Here is a 19049-nt window from a genome sequence, read left to right as displayed (position 1 = left end):
AAGGGAGGAATAAAAAATGAAAGGAACTCAACCACCTTAATTAGCGGTCGCTTTATTCTTCAGGTTGTGCTCCTTTGCGAAGATGATTCACCTCCCTTTTGTACTAGAAAACCTATAAGCGCAGCGTCAACACCAAACTTAAAGGTTTGCTTGTCCTCAAGCAAAGAAGAACTGAAAATAGAAGAGACAAATATTAAAATAAAAGAAAAAATAAAAGGATAAGAGAATAAGAGAGAATTAGGATTGGGAGAGAGAGAGAGAGAGAAAACTGGGCGGCGCAAGCGACGCGTTCGCGTCAATGACAGTAGCTTGGTTCTCTCCTTATAGAGCTTGGCATTCTCATAAGCTGAATATCTGAATTCATCAAGCTCGTTCAACTGAAGCATCCGCTTTATTCTTGCAGCTTCTGAATTAAGATTCAGGTACCTAATTGCCCAGTAAGCCTTGTGCTACAGCTCAACTGGCAAGTGACAGGCTTTGCCATAGACCAACTGATATGGGAACATGCCAATGGGAGTCTTGTATGTTGTCCGGTATGCCCAGAGAGCATCATCAAGCTTCCTAGACCAGTCCTTTCTTGAAACACTGACGGTCTTCTCTAGAATCCTTTTGAGTTCCCTGTTGGAAACTTCAACCTGTCCACTTGTCTGAGGGTGATAGGGGGTTGCCACTTTATGACGGATTCCATGTCTATGCAGAAGAGAGTCCAGCTGTCTGTTACAGAAGTGGCTTCCACTATCACTAATGAGTGTCCTTGGGACCCCAAACCGACTAAAGATATATCTTTGAAGAAAGCTCATTACCACCTTGGCATCATTGGTGGGTAGAGCTACAGCTTCCACCCACTTGGACACATAATCAACCGCCACTAGAATATAGTTGTTTGAATGTGAGGGTGGAAAAGGTCTCATGAAATCAATACCCCACACACCAAACAACTCAACCTCAAGAATCCCCTGCTGTGGCATTTCGTGATTGGCAGGGAGATTTGTGGCTTTTGCACATATGTCACAGTGCTTCATAAATTTTCTTGAATCTCTGAAGAGAGTAGGCCGATAGAACCCGCTCTGAAGGACCTTTGTAGCTGTCCTTTCACCACCAAAGTGGCCTCCATATTCAGAACCATGACAGTGCCAAAGAATTTGCTGTGTTTCTTCATCTGGGACACATCTTCTGATTATACCATCTGAACACCTTTTAAAAAGGTATGGTTCCTCCCAAATGTAGTACTTTGCATCAGTCAATAAGCATCACACATTAATTCAAATGGTAGATCCTAGTCAGGGGGAGCTATAATGGGAGTAGAGGTAAGGTTTGCTTTCAGAGTTTCAAAAGCATGCAGACAATCAGAATCAAAGATAAAAGGAACATCAAGAACCAAAAGGTTGCTCAATGGTTTAGCAATTTTAGAAAAATCTTTTATAAATCTTCTATAAAATCCTGCATGACCCAAGAAACTCCTAATTGCCTTAACATTAGTTGGTGGTGGTAATTTTTCAATTACCTCCACCTTTGCTCTGTCAACCTCAATTCCCTTACTTGAAATCCGGTGTCCAAGAACAATGCCTTCTGTAACCATAAAATGGGATTTTTCCCAATTTAAAACAAGGTTTGATTCTTGACACCGTTTCAAGACAAGAGATAAATGTTTAAGGCAGGATTCAAAAGAATTACCAAAAACAGAAAAGTCATCCATAAATATCTCAATAAACTTTTCAACCATATCAGAAAAAATTGAAAGCATACACCTCTGAAAAGTTACTGGAGCATTGCAAAGTCCAAATGGCATTCTCCTGTAGGCAAATACTCCAAAGGGGCATGTGAATGCTATCTTCTCTTGATCTTGAGGGTCCACTGCAATTTGATTATATCCAGAATATCCATCTAGAAAACAATAAAAAGCATGATCAGCTAACCTCTCAAGCATCTGATCAATGAAAGGAAGGGGAAATGATCCTTCCTTGTAGCAGTGTTTAGCCTCCTGTAATCTATGCACATTCTCCATCCTGTGACTGTTCTTGTAGGAATAAGCTCATTCTTTTCATTCTTGATCACTGTCATCCCTCCTTTCTTGGGAACTACCTGTACAAGACTTACCCAAGGACTGTCAGAAATAGGATAAATAATACCTGCTTCCCATAATTTCATTACCTCTTTTTGGACCACCTCTTTCATAGTTGGATTAAGTCTCCTTTGTGGTTGCACAACTGGTTTAGCATCATCTTCAAGAAGGATCTTGTGCATACACTTAGTTGGATTAATCCCCTTCAAGTCACTAATGGTCCACCCAAGAGCTGTTTTCTGGCTCCTGAGCACTGAAATAAGCACCTCCTCTTCTTTAGGCTTCAGAGAAGAGCTAATAATCACTGGATATGAATCATTTCCACCCAAGAACACATATTTCAGAGAAGGGGATAAGGGTTTGACCTCAAGCTTGGGGGCTTCCTCCTCCTTAATTGGCGTGTTCATCAGCTCCTTTTGGGGTGGTGAATCATCAACTTCAACTAATTCACACTCAGAGATAGGATCTAGAACATCATCAAGTACCTCATTTTCCAGTACTTCTTGAACAAGTGGTTCAATAACATCTATTTTTATACACCCCTCAGAATTATTGGGGTGTTTGAGGGCTTCAAAAACATTTAGGACCACCTGTTCTTCATTGACCCTTAGGGTTAATTCACCCTTTTACACATCAATCAGAGCTCTACCTATAGCTAAAAAGGGTCTACCAAGTATAATTGAGGGTTTTACCTCCTCTTCCATGTCTAATATAACAAAATCAACAGGGAAGATAAATGGTCCTACTTTTACAAGTAAATCTTTAACAACATCCACAGGTAATTTGATAGAAAGATCAGCAAGTTGAAGAGAAATATGAGGGGTTTTACCTCCTCAATTTGAAGCTTTTTCATCACTGAAAGTGGCATGAGGTTAATGCTAGCTCCAAGATCACATAAAGCTCTCTGAATGCCGACTTCTCCAATGGTGCAAGGAATGACAAAGCTCCCTGGGTCTGGCATCTTCTCAGGAAGGGTGTGTTGAATAATAGCACTGCATTCCTTGGTTAGCACCACTGTTTCTTGTTCCTTCCAATTCCTCTTGTGGGTCAACAATTCTTTCATAAATTTAGCATAGAGAGGAATTTGCTCCAGAGCCTCTGCAAAAGGGATGTTGATCTGCAGCTTCTTGAAGACATCTAAAAATTTAGAGAATTGCTTTTCTTTGGACGCCTTCTGAAGCCTCTGAGGATATGGTATTTTTGGCTTGTATTCAGGGGCCTTTGGTAAGGTGGGATACGTGTCAAGAGAGTCAGGGAACGGGTTGTCTGCCCGCTTAGGAGGGGCGTGCTCTACTTCTTCCTTCTTCTCTTCTGGAGCTTCTTTTTCAACTAGATCTTCATTGACCTTGGTCTCAGAACCAGCCACCTTACCACTTCTCAATTGAATAGCCTTGCAATCTTCTCTTGGGTTCACCACTGTATCACCAGGGAATGTATTTGAAGACCTTTCAGGTAATTGCTTGCTCATTTGACCCATTTGCACCTCCAAGTTTCTAATGGAGGCTCTGGTTTCTTGTATGAAACTCATCATCATCTCTCATTTAGAATCTTCTTGGGATTTAGAATTTGCCTGCTGAGGTGGTTGTTGTTGCTGAGACTAAAATTGGTGATTATTATGGTTGTTCTGTTGAAAACCACCCTGAGAACTATTGTTGAAGTTCTGAGATCTCTGAGGTTGATCTCTCCATCCAAAATTTGGGTGATTCCTCCACCCCTAATTGTATGTCTTAGAATATGGATCATTGTTGGGATTTCTAGGACCACTCCCCATGTACTTCACCTGTTCAGAAGAAGGTTGAGCATAATCATAATTATCATTTTGCATAAAGTTACCTGTCATGTCATAGGAGGTATCTTGGGGTGGATTTTGAATGTTGATAGCTGAGACTTGCATGCCACCCATCTGTTGAGTAAGTAGATTTATCTGCTGAGACATAAGCTTGTTCTGAGCAAGAAGAGCATTAACAGCTTCTACTTCCAACACGCCTCTCTTCTGAGCGGCCTCAGAGTTCACAGGATTCCTGTTAGATGTGTATAAATATTGGTTACTTGTAACCAATTCAATCAGCTCAATAGTCTCCTCTGGTGTCTTCTTCTTGTGCAATGAACCGCCTGTAGAAGTGTCTAGGTTCATCTTTGATATCTCTCCTAAGCCTTCATAAAAGATATCCAGTTGGGTCCACTTGGAGAACATGTCAGGAGGGCATTGCCTAGTCAGTAGCTTGTATCTCTCCCAAGCTTCATAAAGAGTTTCACCATCCTTCTGCTTGAAGGTCTGAACCTCCAACCTAAGCTTAGTCAGCTTCTTTGGTGGGAAAAATTTAGTGAGAAACTCTGTAACAACCTTTTCCCAAGTATTCAAACTCTCTTTTGGTTGGAAATCTAGCCATAGCTTTGCTTTATCCCTCAGAGCAAATGGAAAAAGCATGAGTTTGTACACCTCTGGGTTTACTCCATTTGTCTTCACAGTATCACATATCTGTAGAAAATCAGAAATAAATTGATTTGGATCTTCATGAGGAAGTCCATGATATTGGCAGTTTTGTTGCACCAGGGTGACCAATTGTGGCTTCAACTCAAAGTTGTTTGCAGTTATAGGAGGCACCACAATGCTTTTTCCATAGAGATCCGCAGTAGGGGCAGAATAAGAGCCAAGCACTCTTCTCTACTGATCATCCCCATTCGGATTTACCACATTGGCATTAGCATTATTATTTGCCATAGTGGATTCTGCAGCCTTGCAAAGTCTTGCTTGTTGTAAACGTCGCCTGAAAGTTCTTTCAGGTTCAGGATCAAAGTCTAAGAGATGTTCTTTGTCTCTATTTCTGCGCATACACAAGCAGAAAACAAGAAAAAAATGGGACTCTCTACGTCAGAGTGCAAAGAAGTCCCTGTGACGTAACCTGTGTAAAATAATAAAATAAAAATACTAACTAAATAAATAAATAAAATTTTGAAAATAATAATTGAAAATAAATAAAAATTTCAAAAATTTAAAAGAAAAAAAAACAAAAAAATTAAAATAGAATCAATTGAGTAACACCAAACTTAATTTCAGAAATTAAGGAAAATTATTAGTATTATTTATTAAAATTTTTTTTATAATAAAAAGAAAGAACGAAAAAACGAAACAGGGGAGGGGGGATATAAACAAAAAGGAAAAGAAAGTTAATAATGTAAAGGAAAAAAAATTAACGTAAAAGAAAAGAAAAAATTAACGTAAAAAATGCAAAATAAAAATTAATAATAAAATAAAAAAATATAATAATAAAGAAAAATTATCTAATCTAAGCAATCAAACAACGAATAGTTGTTAATCACAGTCAATCTCCGGCAACAGCGCCAAAAACTTGGTGCAGTATTTACAACCACACTTACTAACCGGTAAGTGCACCGGGTCGTACCAAGTAATACCTTACGTGAGTAAAGGTCGATCACACGAGGATTGATGGATTAAGCAATAATAGCGTTTGATAGGATTAGTTAGACAGACAGAAAATAGTGTTGGGAGTTCAAAGACATTAAACAATAGCAAAAATATTAAAGAAGGGCAAGTAATTAAGATGGGAATAATATATGGAGAAGACAGTTAAGGCTTTAGAGTTATCTATTTTCTGGATTGACTTTTCTTATTAACTATTCTAATCATGCAAGATTTAATTCATGGCAAACTATTTGTGACTAGACCCTAATTCCTTAGACCTTCCTAGTCTCCTCTAAAATTCATCAACTGCCAATTCCTTGGTCAATTAATTCCAATTAGAGGGTGATGATCAAATTCCAGTTTATATGCCACAAGAATCATAATTGTCCAAAAATAAAGGGATTATATGTCACGTATCCCGTTAAATACAAACAATTAAAAATTCAGGATAATATGTTTTCAAACTATTGTTCAAGTAAAGAGCTTTTCCAAGTTTTACAAGAACTCAAATAGAACATGGGTCATACTTCCGTTCCACCCAGGTTCATAAAATAAAGAACGAAAATAATTATTGAAATATAAATCAAAACATGAATTAAAATAGAAAAATAATATTATCAATCCATACAATAGACAGAGCTCCTAACCTTAACAATGGAGGATTAGTTACTCATGGAATATGAAATGTAAATTTGTATGGAATAATGTTGTGGAATGTTGTCTTCTGGAATCACCCTATTGGGATCCCTTTTATAACTAATCCTAATAATTTTTAAAAATCAAATTTCTAAAAGTAAAATTAAAATAATATCTTTTCCTAAAATAAGATTTAAATTTGAATTTGAATTAATTTAAATAATCAAGTCTTCAGCTGATGGGTGGGGACCACTTGAATTGTCCATTCTGCAGCTTCTAATCTGTGTTTTCTGGGCTAGGAACTGGGTCAAAACAGCCCAGAAATGGCCTCCAGCGTTTTCTGTCAATTCTGCAGATCGTTCCTGTGACGCGTCCGCGTCGTCCACGCGTTCGCGTCATTTGTGCAGATTCTAGTCCACGCGTTCGCGTCAGGCACGCGATTGTGTCATTGCGATTTCCTCCATTCCACGCGGTCGCGTGAGCCATGCGTCCGCGTCGGTATTCGCTGGTCATCTCCTTGGTTTCTTCTCTTTCTCTGCAGAAACTTCATCAAATCCATCCGAATGCTACCTAAAATAAATAAAATTGCACAAAACTCAAAATAGCATCCATAGTGGCTAAAATATAATTAATTCTTAATTAAACTCAATAAATTAGATGCAAATTAGCTAGAAAAAGATAGGAAAGATGCTCATGCATCACTTAGGGATAGGAATTTTACCCACTTGAATGTTGTGTTGGATGATGGTGACTTAGGAAGGGAGACTTCCCCACACTTAGCCAATGCAAGATCCATTCCCTTGCGCTCTTCCTTTGCAACTCCCACCTCTTTGCAAGCTTCTTTAATTGAAATTCCTTGCTCACCAACTTCTTCTATACACCCCTCATTACTCAAATCATGTGTCGGAGGTTGTGCACGGTCCTCCTTGTCATCAATTTCATAACACAATGAGGTAGGTTCATCAATTTCAAAAGACACATTGGTTGGTGTGAAATCATCTTCAATGGAGGAGCTTGCTTCTTGCTCAACATCTTCCAATCTTTCATCATTCATACTACGCCTTGGAGGTTGTGCATTATCCTTCTCAACACCAAATTTAAGCTCATTGGAAGAAGGTTCAACAACTTCCACAAGATCATGAACAACATCACTTGGTGTGGAAGTGTCTTCAAGCTTGAAATCTACCTCTTGTTCAATTTCGCCTAGCTCTTCAACCACTTCTTCTTCTTTAACAATCTCTTCCTCCTCCACTTGTTGCAAGACATGCCCCATCTCCTTGTCCTCATGTTGGGATTCTAGAATCTCCTTCATGCTCCACCCTTTGGTTGATTCCTCACACTCATCCGTGGAGGTGCTTTGCTTGTTGCATGGGTCCTATGATTCCAAGGTGGCCATGATTTTGGCAAACTGAGCCATGATTTTTTTTCAAATATGGGAGGTGATTCATCTTGTGGTTGGGAGTTCTCATACATTGGAGGTGGCTCATCTTGATAATAACATGGAGGTGGTGGTTCTTGAGGGTATTGGGGGTTGAATTGGGGTGGTTCTTCATATGGTTCATATGGTTCACAAGGTGGTTGGTATGGGGGATATGGATTAGGATCATATGGAGATGTTTGGTGGTATGAGGCTTGTGAGTGTGGTGGTTCAAAACTATGTTAGGGGAAGGGGTTATATGTATGTGGTGGTCATGGTTGGCAATCACAATAAGGGTCATCACATACATTAGATTGGTATGCATTAGGATTTGGATTATACCGATAAGAATCCGGAGAATAGTCATGTTGGGGTGACGCTTGAACGGCTTGGATGGAATAAAATACCTTTTGGTCCTTGCATATCTCCGTGAGGAGAGTAGTCATATCCCCAAGCACTCTTGTCAAACTTGATTCAGAAGAAGGTTGTTGCCAAAAAGGTTGTTCATAAGCTTGGGGCTCCTCCCACCTTTGATCTCCAAATCCTTGATGCATGTTATCATTGTAAATTCCATCTCCTAGAACATAGTTTGAACCAAACTCATAGCCAAAGTGATGAGAATTCATGGTGATAAGAGAAAACAAAAACAAATTCTAACAAGAAACAAAGAAAACCAAATCCTAAAGCTAGCAAAAACTAACAAAGAAGAAAAAGGCAAACATATTCACAATATTTACAATAGCCAATAACATAGCACCATTGCAATTCTCCGGCAACGGCGTCATTTTGATGTTCAGATTATTGTATGGTTTAGAATTTCACAAATGAAGTCTCGTTGCAAGTATAGTTCTAAACCAACAAAGAATCCTCACATGCAAAAATATTGGTTGTCACAAGTACAAACCCCAATGAAAAATAACCGAGAGTATTTAAACCTCGGGTCGTCTCACAAGGAATTGCAATAAAGTGCTCAATTATTGGCTATAAAAATGCAGGAGGGGTTTGATTTGGAAATTGGCAAGGAAATATAAAAGTAAGAAAGTAAATGATAAGAACTAATAAAATAAAGGAAAGAACTCTTGGCTAGACATAAGTATTTGAGATCACCATCCTTGTCAACAAACCATATATTGACAATTATGAGGGACCAACCCATTAAGTCTACTTCTAAAAGCTTTAAGTACGTTTAATGTCTACTCCTAAGCTTGAAGTACGTCAAATAGGCTTGATCAACATCAATCCATAAGTCCTAACCTAGCTACTAATTGACTTAGTAATAGGCTAGAGTTAATGGTTATCAAATTGACCACATAGGGTTCTCAAATCACTAATTCAATGAGACCCAATGACTCAAGGTCACTCAATTCCCTTAGCCTAGGCCAAGAGTAAAGAAAACTACTCAAAAACTAGAGAAAACATTTCATCAAACACCTAGAGTGTAATAAAAGTAAACATCACAAAATGCAAGAATTAACAAAACCCACAACTAACATAAGCAAGAAATCAATAATAATAATCAAGATCAACATAAAAGAGACATGGAAACATAAAATTGCATTAAAAGAAATCAAGATCCAACAATTGTTCATCAACATAAGAGAGCAAAATAAGAAATGACAAGTAAAACTAGAAGAACAAAGATGTAATAACAAGAAATTACAAGGGACGACTAAATCAAAACAAGAATCAAAAGTTGGATCCAAGAGAATTTGACCTAAACTACCCTAAATTCTAGAGAGAAGGGAGATATTCTCTCTCTATAATTCTACCTACAACATGATGCAAAAACTAAATTATGACTACTTGGTTCATTCTCCCCTCAGTCCTTGGGTTCAATAGCATCAGAAATGAGTTGGATTGGGCCTAAAATGAGCTAGAAATCGCTGGTTACGAGTTGCTAAAATGGACCCACGCTGATCCTGCGACGCGTGCGCGTGATGCACGCGTACGCATCTCTAGACTCCAGACAACTATGACAAATTTTATATCATTTTGAAACCCCGGATGTTCGCTTTCCAACGCAACTAAAACTGCATCATTTGGACCTCTGTAGCTCAAGTTATGATCGATTGAGTGCGAAGAGGTCAGAATTGACAGCTTTGCGATTCCTTCATTTCTTCATGAGTTCTCCATTTTTACATGCTTTTTCTTCATTCCTTCAATCCAATCTTTGCCTTCTAAACTTGAAATCACTTAACAAACATATCAAGGCATCGAATGGAATTAAAGTGAATTAAATTTAGCTATTTTAAGGCCTAAAAAGCATGTTTTCACACTTAAGCACAAATTTAGGGAGAATTACAAAACCATGCTATTTCATTGAATAAATGTGAGAAAAGTTGATAAAATCCCCCAAATTAAGTACAAGATAAACCACAAAATTGGGGTTTATCACATACACAAGTTACTTGGAGAGTAAGCTAAATACATATATACATATATACAAATAGAAATCCAAAATACACCCAAGAACTACTTCGCTTCAAGGATCCAGACGCCTAGCGAAGAGCCTCTCGACCTGCATCTGCAAAACAACAACACAGTATGGAATGAGAACCGGAGGTTCTCCGCATGATAAAAGTTTCACGCGCATAATAAATAAGGTTCTGAGAATGCCATAGGCAATCCTAGAACTCCGTAATTCAATTATCCAACTTAATTACTAAACAGAAGCCATAAACAGGGGTAGATATTCTAACTCTGCCTAATTTACTCAATTTCAACCCTAACCAAACACCAGACCATTTCACCTTTTCCTCCATCCCTCCAACATCCATAATCCGACAGAAACAAGCAACCAAACAAGGTCACGCACAAGTAATGAGCAGATAGTACAAGTAGCAAGTATAACAGGTAGCAGGTGGCACATATCAATTAGGCAAACCCAGGAAATGCATAGCAATCAAAACAAACAAATGCATATGATGCATGCCTGTCCTATGGCTGATGGGGCCCATCTGTCGATTATCCAGCCAACCTGACAAGTCCGAAAACCTTAGACTGTCCCCCGTCGTGTATCCCTAAGAGTCTATGCATAGAATTCACATTCATTTACCATAAAATAACTCAATGGGGGCTATCCATACCAGGAAATTTATACGTGCCCAGTCACCCTTACGACATAGGGTCAACAGAGTATCGAGGTTCAACTTAGAACACGTGGTGGCGAGCCACGATTTTTACCTAGAAAAACTCGTATCTTAGATATCATTATTCATAAGTCATGGCAATTATTATCAATACATCATCAAGTATCAAGCCTTAGCGTTAAACTTCATTAACATTCTTATTTTCTTCATAAAAGCCACCATTTACAACTTTTTTCACCCTCAAGTTATCTTGTTTTCCTAGCTTCTTTTATCTACTGGACTTAGAACCATACTTTAAGCCTTAAAGGGAAGAAAACGGAGATTTAAGAGTGAAAAATTGGTTTAAAACAGTCAAAACCAATTTTTGCAGTAGGCAGCATCCACGCGTACGCGTAGGCCACGCGCACGCATGGAGCGTACATCAAGTCACGCGTACGCGTGAGTCATGCGTGCGCGTGAATATGCAGACACACGTACGCATGCTTCTCGCGCATGCATCGCCAAAATTCCACACCACGCGTAAGCGTAAGCCACGCGTACGCATGGATGGGTGTTCTTTCAAAAATGGGCAGAATGCCCAGAAAGTTTACTGCAACCAATTTTAGGCCATCCTGAACACAGATTTATGCACCAAACTTTCAACGTCCATAACTTTCTCTAAAAAATTTTGTTTTTCACAAAATTGATATCAATCAAAAGCTCATAGAACCATCTTTCATTTGCAACAAATCACAACTCAATCCGAAATTTGTGGAGTAAATTATGGACGTCCAAAGTTCATCAAAATAACTTTTTATAAAAACACTTCCAAACCTCATTTTCACCCTATTCATAAATCCTTATCTCTAAAACATGCATATTGCCAACATATCCAATTCCAACATATCAACAACCATTTCAAGCTACCTTTAACCAATCCAATGAGCCATAACCTCAACTTTGCATTAGCATATATCATATATACATATATGAACAACCTTCACACATACCATTCCATTCATGCAATTATCAACCCTTCACACACATTCCATTAACACATGTATCAACTCTACATACATTAATCTATCAACTCATATATCCACTCTTTATTAACAAACACCAACCATAATCCATCAATATATACTAACATCAACACAACCCATCATAAATAAATCCAAGAGCATACAACTAATAATTCAACCTCTCATAATTTCAATACATATTCACCAACAATTTACTCTAACAACATTACAAAACTAATCATTAAATGCAATAACCAATTCAACTTATCCTATGGTTCCTCTAACCTAAGTTTTCACAACACCGTAAATATTAAACGTGCGAAACTTAAGCCACACATTGGCCGATCACTTTATTTCACCCAAGGCAGCCTCACAATACAAAACACAGCCCCTCCAAGCTCAATTAAAACAGCCACCAACCAAGCCTTGATCACCAATAAGCCACCAAATATTCCCAATTCAATTCTAATGCATATATACCCACTTAATTTACACCTAGTTCATATACATGTTCCAAATTCAGTTTTCCACTAATAAATGCAAGGTTGAGCTAGGGTTAGGGTGTCCTTAACATACCCATATGCTCAATGGCTTGAGCCCATAAGTCCCGGAAGCTAACTTGGGCCTAAAACACAAAATTGGACAAGATTTCACTATAGGATTTCAATTTCACCAAAGAAAAGGGAATAGAGATTCTGAATAAAAAATGAGGCTTACCAGTGAAATTGATCGAATAGAAAGGTAGAGCTCGACGCGCTGGACGCGTGACTGCAAACGGTGCGGCGATCGGAGCTCAAACGAGGAAGATACGGTGGATCAAAGATGGTAAGGGTTTGAGAGCTTGTCCTCCCTTCCCCAAATCTATTTGTATCGTTGCATGCAAATGGGGAAGAAAGAGATGTTGTTTTGTTAAAATGTTTAGGTCCGGTTGGACCCATGGGTCCCGGTTTAGATTCCGGTTCAATCGATTCGGTCTTTTCGGTCCGATTTTGTGCCAAATTTTTAAAATTGGTATTAAAATTCTTGTTTTGACGAGCTCTATCCTATTTTGATATTAATTTTGCATTTTTAGCTTTGTTAATTAAAATTCAATTTATTAACCAATTATTTACCAATTTTAGTGAGATTTACAGCCAGGATATACGACGAACTATATATAAATTATATAGTTCGCCGAAAATGCGGTGAACTTGACATAATTACCAAAAAAAAAATTGTATTCTAAAAAATAAAACTAAAATATCTAGTTTTAAAAATTAAATAATTTTTTATTTTATTTATAAAAATAAAACTGAAATATCTGATCAAATGATTAGTTTATACGTCTACTTAGATAATTAGAATCGGAATTCAAATCTTAATTTGTACATAAAATATTTTATTGATTATTAGTAAATTTTTCAATAAAATTTTAATTCACGCCGAATTAAATTTTTAACTTTGTCGAACTTAGAGATATAAAAAAAAATACATATATATATATGCAATTATTTGTCATTATTATTAATCAAAGCAAATTTATAAAGATAGATCACTACTATTTACACCAGTAATTAGTTGTCTCACATTAACAGATTCTATATGTTTAGGACTTAGCCTCTTGAATGACGAGAGACTTGTCTGTTGTCAGGTGACAAAAAAAACGTGTCCAGATATAATGATAGCTATCTTAATTAGATTCTCCATTTTCCCCAAATACGCATCCATGATTAGTTTTCTCTTTATAGTAAGTGCAGAAAGTTAGGGATTGAATAATGGTTCTTTTTTCTTTTCGATCTCGTTACGTTGCTAATAATATTTCTGCCATTTTTTGTTAACTCTTATTTATATAAAAATATTTGGTAACAAAAAAAAATCAATTAAAAATAGTCATAATTTATCTTATTTAATATTTATTAATTATTATAATAATTATTTAATACTAAATAAGACAAATTCTACCTATTTTTTTTGTATACCTAACATTACCATATTTATAATTGTATTTAATAGAAGTATCTTTATAGATGTGTCTAATAAAAATATTTTTTTATGATTATATTTAATAAAAATATTTTTATAAATATATTTTTTCGATGTATCTCTTTATATATGTATTTAAAATATAATAATTAATTATTGTTAACAATAAATTGACAAATAATATATTAATATCCTGTACTTTTCCTTTTCCTTTTTCTCCTCTTCCTATTTCATACAAGCTAAGATATATGGGTTAGGACTAAAATGTCCTTAAAGCCTATTTAACTTGCACTAGCTAGAGTTGGGAGTAAAATGTCACTAGTTTAGTAGCATGACATTATATATATATTCAATTATTCATCATGAAGCTAAGCTAGCTAGTAAGCTGGATACTATGAAGTGGAGACACTTTTTTTTATTTATTATGTTTATATGTTAGAGATATTTTGAATACAATATTCATCAATATTTGTTTTATATATATATATATATATGTATTTTCTGTACTCAATTATGTCTTAACAAAAAATAATTTTTTTTTAAATATGCTTAGACATACTTAACTATCATCACATGTTCGACCTTATTCTTAATATGTATTCTCAAAATGGATTTAGAAATAGTATATATTATTAATTATTAAAACAAAAAATATCTTAAATATTTTATATAATTAAAAAAATACTAAAAATAATTAAAAATTAATTTATTTTAATATTAATAAAATACCAAAATATCATTATAATTTATCTAAAAAAACTTTATATTATATATATGTCATGTCCTTATGTCTTTTAAAAATTTTAAATTTGTGTATCCACATGTCTTATGTATCATATCGTGTTTTGTATCTGTACATCTCTATAGAGGGAATATATGTCTGAAATATATGCCAATTTTCCATTCTCCGATTAGATATTTGGAGTAGGATTAAACATTTGCAAATAATTTCTGTAAAAAAATTAAAAATAATTTATTATTTAATTTTAGAATAAACTATATTCTTTATTTTTAATGTTTTCGACTTTTTTTTCCGACTTTTTTTTTTAATTCTCCTAACGTTTAGTTTCATTTAATTTTGTCTCTAACGTTTTTGATTCATTTAGTTTTATCTCTAACGTTTTTAATTTGTATCAAAACTATCTCTAAAATTTTTTTATTTTGTCCATAATATTTTACCTGAAATTAATGTCTGGCATAAATAAAAATATTATAGATAAAATTAAATATAACTAAATATTAAAATTATTTTTTTTTAAATTCTAAATATTAATTTTACTCTTAATTCTAAACGTGAATAGTGAAATCTATATATCAATTTTAACACGTTAAATAACGATAATATAAAGAACTTAAGAATCTATTTTCTCTTTAACTAATCTATTTTCTCTTTAACTTATAATTTTTGGATTAAGATTATGTGACATTTAACTTGGTATTTGTGTGTTTTTTCTTTTTTTTTTAATTTCATTTATTGGATTAATTTTTTCTCAAAATATAAATTAATTTTTGAGCACTTGAAATTGAACATATCTAATTTAATGGGCAATGTACTGAAATAAATAAATTGAGTGAATCCTTTATCTATATACATGATTTGGAAACTGGTTACGTGCATGTGCAAATTGATTATTATGTAATACGTGGGAGCCAACCACGGTTTTAAGTTTATACATAAACCGTGGCTACCTGGCACGGTTTACGTTGGAAGAAGATTGATCATAAACCGTGGCAAACTATCACGGTTTACTAAGGGAGACAAATATACATAAAACCTTGTAAGCAGCAACGGTTTACGAAGGACTTTCATTAGGCATAAACCTTTGTTAGCTGCAACGGTTTATGAGGAGAGAAACTCTATGTATATGTGAGTGACATTCAAGCTGCTAAAGAGATCATTGTCACCATGGCAAGAGGAAGAGAGTTCTCTTGTCTTAGTGTATTGCTTTGGGAAAATCCAAAGAAACAAAAATTTTGAAATATGTTAAAATATGTTGAATCAACTTACTCATATTATTTTAAATAAGTATATTCTTTTAATTTGAAAATAGTATGAATGTATTTAAATAAAAAAAATAACCACTGGTATTTTTAAAAAATTGAATAAATATAATTAATCATATGAGTACAAAATAATACGAATACATATAATTTTATAAATCATTAATTTAAATTATATCTATTTAAAATTTAAATTACAAACTAATACAAATTTTATAATTTAAAAATCTAATTATTTAAATAAAATTAAATTGATTAAAATTTATAAAAATATACTAATACAATTCAAATCGTATTAAAATGTAAACAAGTTTGTTGAGTCAATAAACAAACTTTACGTATTATTTTATATGTATTTGTATTATTTTGTACTCATATGATTAATTATATTTATTCGATTTTTAAAAAATACCAGTGATTAATTTTTTTTATTTAAATACATTCATATTATTTTCAAATTAAAAGAATATAATTATTTAAAATAATATGAGTACGTTGATTTAAATTTAAAAAATTTTAAAATAATAAGAATATGTTTATTTAAAATATTAAATTTTAAAATTTTAAATAAACTTACTAATATTAATTTTAAATTTTATTTAAAATAATACAAATATGTTTATTTAAATTAAAAAATTAAAATAATAAGAGTACATTTATTTAAAATTAAAAAAAAAATTGAAATATGTTAAAATTTTAACATATTTTAACATATTTCAAAATTTTTTAAAATTTTAACATATTTCAAAATTTTTGTTTCTTTGGATTTTCCCAAAGCAATACAGACAAGAAAACTCTCTTCCTCACTTGTCATGGTGACAATGATCTCTTCAGTAGTTTGAATGTCACTCACATATACATAGAGTTTCTCTCCCCATAAACCGTTGCAGCTAACAAAGGTTTATGCCTAATGAAAGTCCTTCGTAAACCGTTGCTACTTACAAGGTTTTATGTATATTTGTCTCCCTTAATAAACCGTGATAGTTTGCTATGGTTTATGATCAATCTTCTTTCAACGTAAACCGTGCCAGATAGCAACGGTTTATGTATAAACTTAAAACTGTGGTTGGCTCCCACGGATTACATAATAATCAATTTGCACATGCACGTAACCAGTTTTCAAATCATGTATATAGATAAAGGATTCACTCAATTTATTTATTTCAATACATTGCCCTAATTTAATAGTGAAATATTCTTGAAGACAAATTCCAAATAAATTCTTTTAAGTTTTAAAAGCTATTTATGTCTAATGTCTAATTTGTGCGAGTTATTTTCATAGATTTTTTTATTTGTCATATGTTATTTTTATTTTTCAGAAGATATTAAAGATTGAATTTTAGATTTTTTAATCATAGAAATTTTAATATTATATTATATTATAAAATTATTTTTTATAAAAACTTAAACTAACAAAAAAATATATAAATAATTATATTTTTAACATATTTTCTACTTTTTTCATATAAGAGTCTCCTTTGATTTGTGTAATTTTTTTGTTAATCAATTAGCTTCTAATTGTTTCTGAATAATCTCTTAATTCTTGACTACTGGATCTCGATCTCTTAGTAGATTACATATAATTAAACAGTTTTCACAAATAATACACACACCTTAGCGACCAATGCAACTAATAATGAACAAAGACAAGACCGCATAAGTTGTCGTTTTCAATTCATTTTGCATGAATGCTGCAGCTTGTCCTCTAAAAATATTTTCTCTTGGCACAAAGCTCATAAGCTTGTCTAGAAGATACTGATCGAACCCCACAAATCTCTTTTTGAAACTACTTTTCTTTTTCTTCCACTCTTTTTGTACGTTTAGACAGTAGCGTAATAAGAGGGGCAGCAACACAATAGCATCTCCCACTCTACAGACACGTCACACACAGACATGAACCCATGCTTTGACCATCCTTTTTAATTTTCTGAATTATTAGACTCAAAAGTTGGGTTTGCATTTGCCATTTTTGCCATTGCCATTGTTTGTCTGTTATAATGATTCTTGAAATTTGAGTTCAATCTCAAACGGAGGAGAGCTAACATGAGTTAATTTCTAAAATTTGGGAATTAATTTGAATCAATTGAAATTTGAGAGATTAATTTAAAATTAAGTTCAATTTCAAGAATGATTTTAAGTATTAACTCATTATATATCAGATCAAATTGAGCAACGAATAATAATAAAAGTATATATGATGGCCCTCCCTCACCTTTTTTCTTCTTTGCCCGCCACTTTCCTTTCATCTCTTTTTAATTAACTTTAGCCTTAAGCCAGGTACAACCGAACTTATTTCATCATATCTATAAATCTTAGAAAAAAGGATTGAATATATATAGGATAAAAATAAGGCTCATTCATAAATGTTCGTTACTAACTAAAACATAATGTATTCTTTGTTAATTAAATAAATTTTAACTATTAATTTATTATATTTTTATTAATTATTTAGATTTAGGATTTATAATTATAATTTATAATTTAGAATATTGTCTTCTTTGAGTTTTAGGGCGTCGAACCCATTTCTAAACATGATATTCGAGTCCGCTCCGGTGTCTACCAGAATTTGCTTGACGAGACCCATCCCGATTCTCGCCATAATCACCATTGGTGGGTCCTCGAGGAGGTCGTTGCACCAACGATCTTTTGGGCCGAAAGATATTTCGGGGAGTGCTCTGGATTGAGTGTTAGAGCTTCTCAATGTCACGGTCAGAATCTTTGCATTCTTTTTTGTTGCTGATTTTGACTTGAGTGGTACATCTTTTCCGACCTCAGCATTCACGAACATAGTTGGAACATTTTCCGCATTATTGGGAGGCCCCTGCCTTAGCTTCACAGCTCGACTGCGGTCTTTCTCGGACCATTTACGCTCTTTCCTTCTTGGTTCTCGTATGAATTGCGAGAACTCAGTCAGCTTACAAAGTATCCTTCAAATCGAAACAGTCTTGGGTTTTGTGTCCAAAATCGTTGTGGTAGTCATAATACAAACTTTTGTTTCCACTCGTTCTATGCTTGAGCTGCTGGCGTTTGGATAGTATGCCTTTGTTTGCAATTTACTGATAGACTTCCACAATAGGTGCTGTGAGAAGAGTATAGTTAATAAACTTGCCTACCCTGGAAAACGGTTTGAATGGCTTCCCGGACGTTCTCTCCTTTGGCACCTCCTTTGGTTTTTCCATGTAGCCGACTTGACGAGCCGGCGGGTTGGGCGGCTGCCGCTTATTGGCGGCCACCAGTTGACTAATTTCTTCATCGTTGATATACTCCTTCGCCACATTTTGAATTTCTTGCATAGTTGAAACAGGCATGATAGTGAGATGTTTCCTGAAGTCCTTGTTCAACATGCCGTTTGTTAAGCATAGACTCGCCACTGAGTCCGTCAAGCCATCAATCTCTAGGCATTCATCATTGAAACGATCAAGGAACTTCCTCATCGGCTCGCCGGCACGCTGCGTCA

The 19049-nt window shown here is 34.5% G+C and overlaps 1 non-coding gene across 1 annotated transcript; it reads left to right on the top strand.

Moving 5' to 3' along the window:
* Positions 1 to 4254: 4254 nt before the first annotated feature.
* Positions 4255 to 4358, top strand: LOC112738476 (small nucleolar RNA R71). The gene has a single exon (XR_003169436.1). It is a non-coding gene; the product is annotated as a small nucleolar RNA R71 (small nucleolar RNA).
* Positions 4359 to 19049: the final 14691 nt, after the last annotated feature.

Source organism: Arachis hypogaea, chromosome 13 (genome assembly GCF_003086295.3).
Source record: "Arachis hypogaea cultivar Tifrunner chromosome 13, arahy.Tifrunner.gnm2.J5K5, whole genome shotgun sequence".
Taxonomy (NCBI): domain Eukaryota; kingdom Viridiplantae; phylum Streptophyta; class Magnoliopsida; order Fabales; family Fabaceae; genus Arachis; species Arachis hypogaea.
Note: the sequence above shows the minus strand (reverse complement) of the source record. Positions and strands in the feature narration are given on the sequence as shown.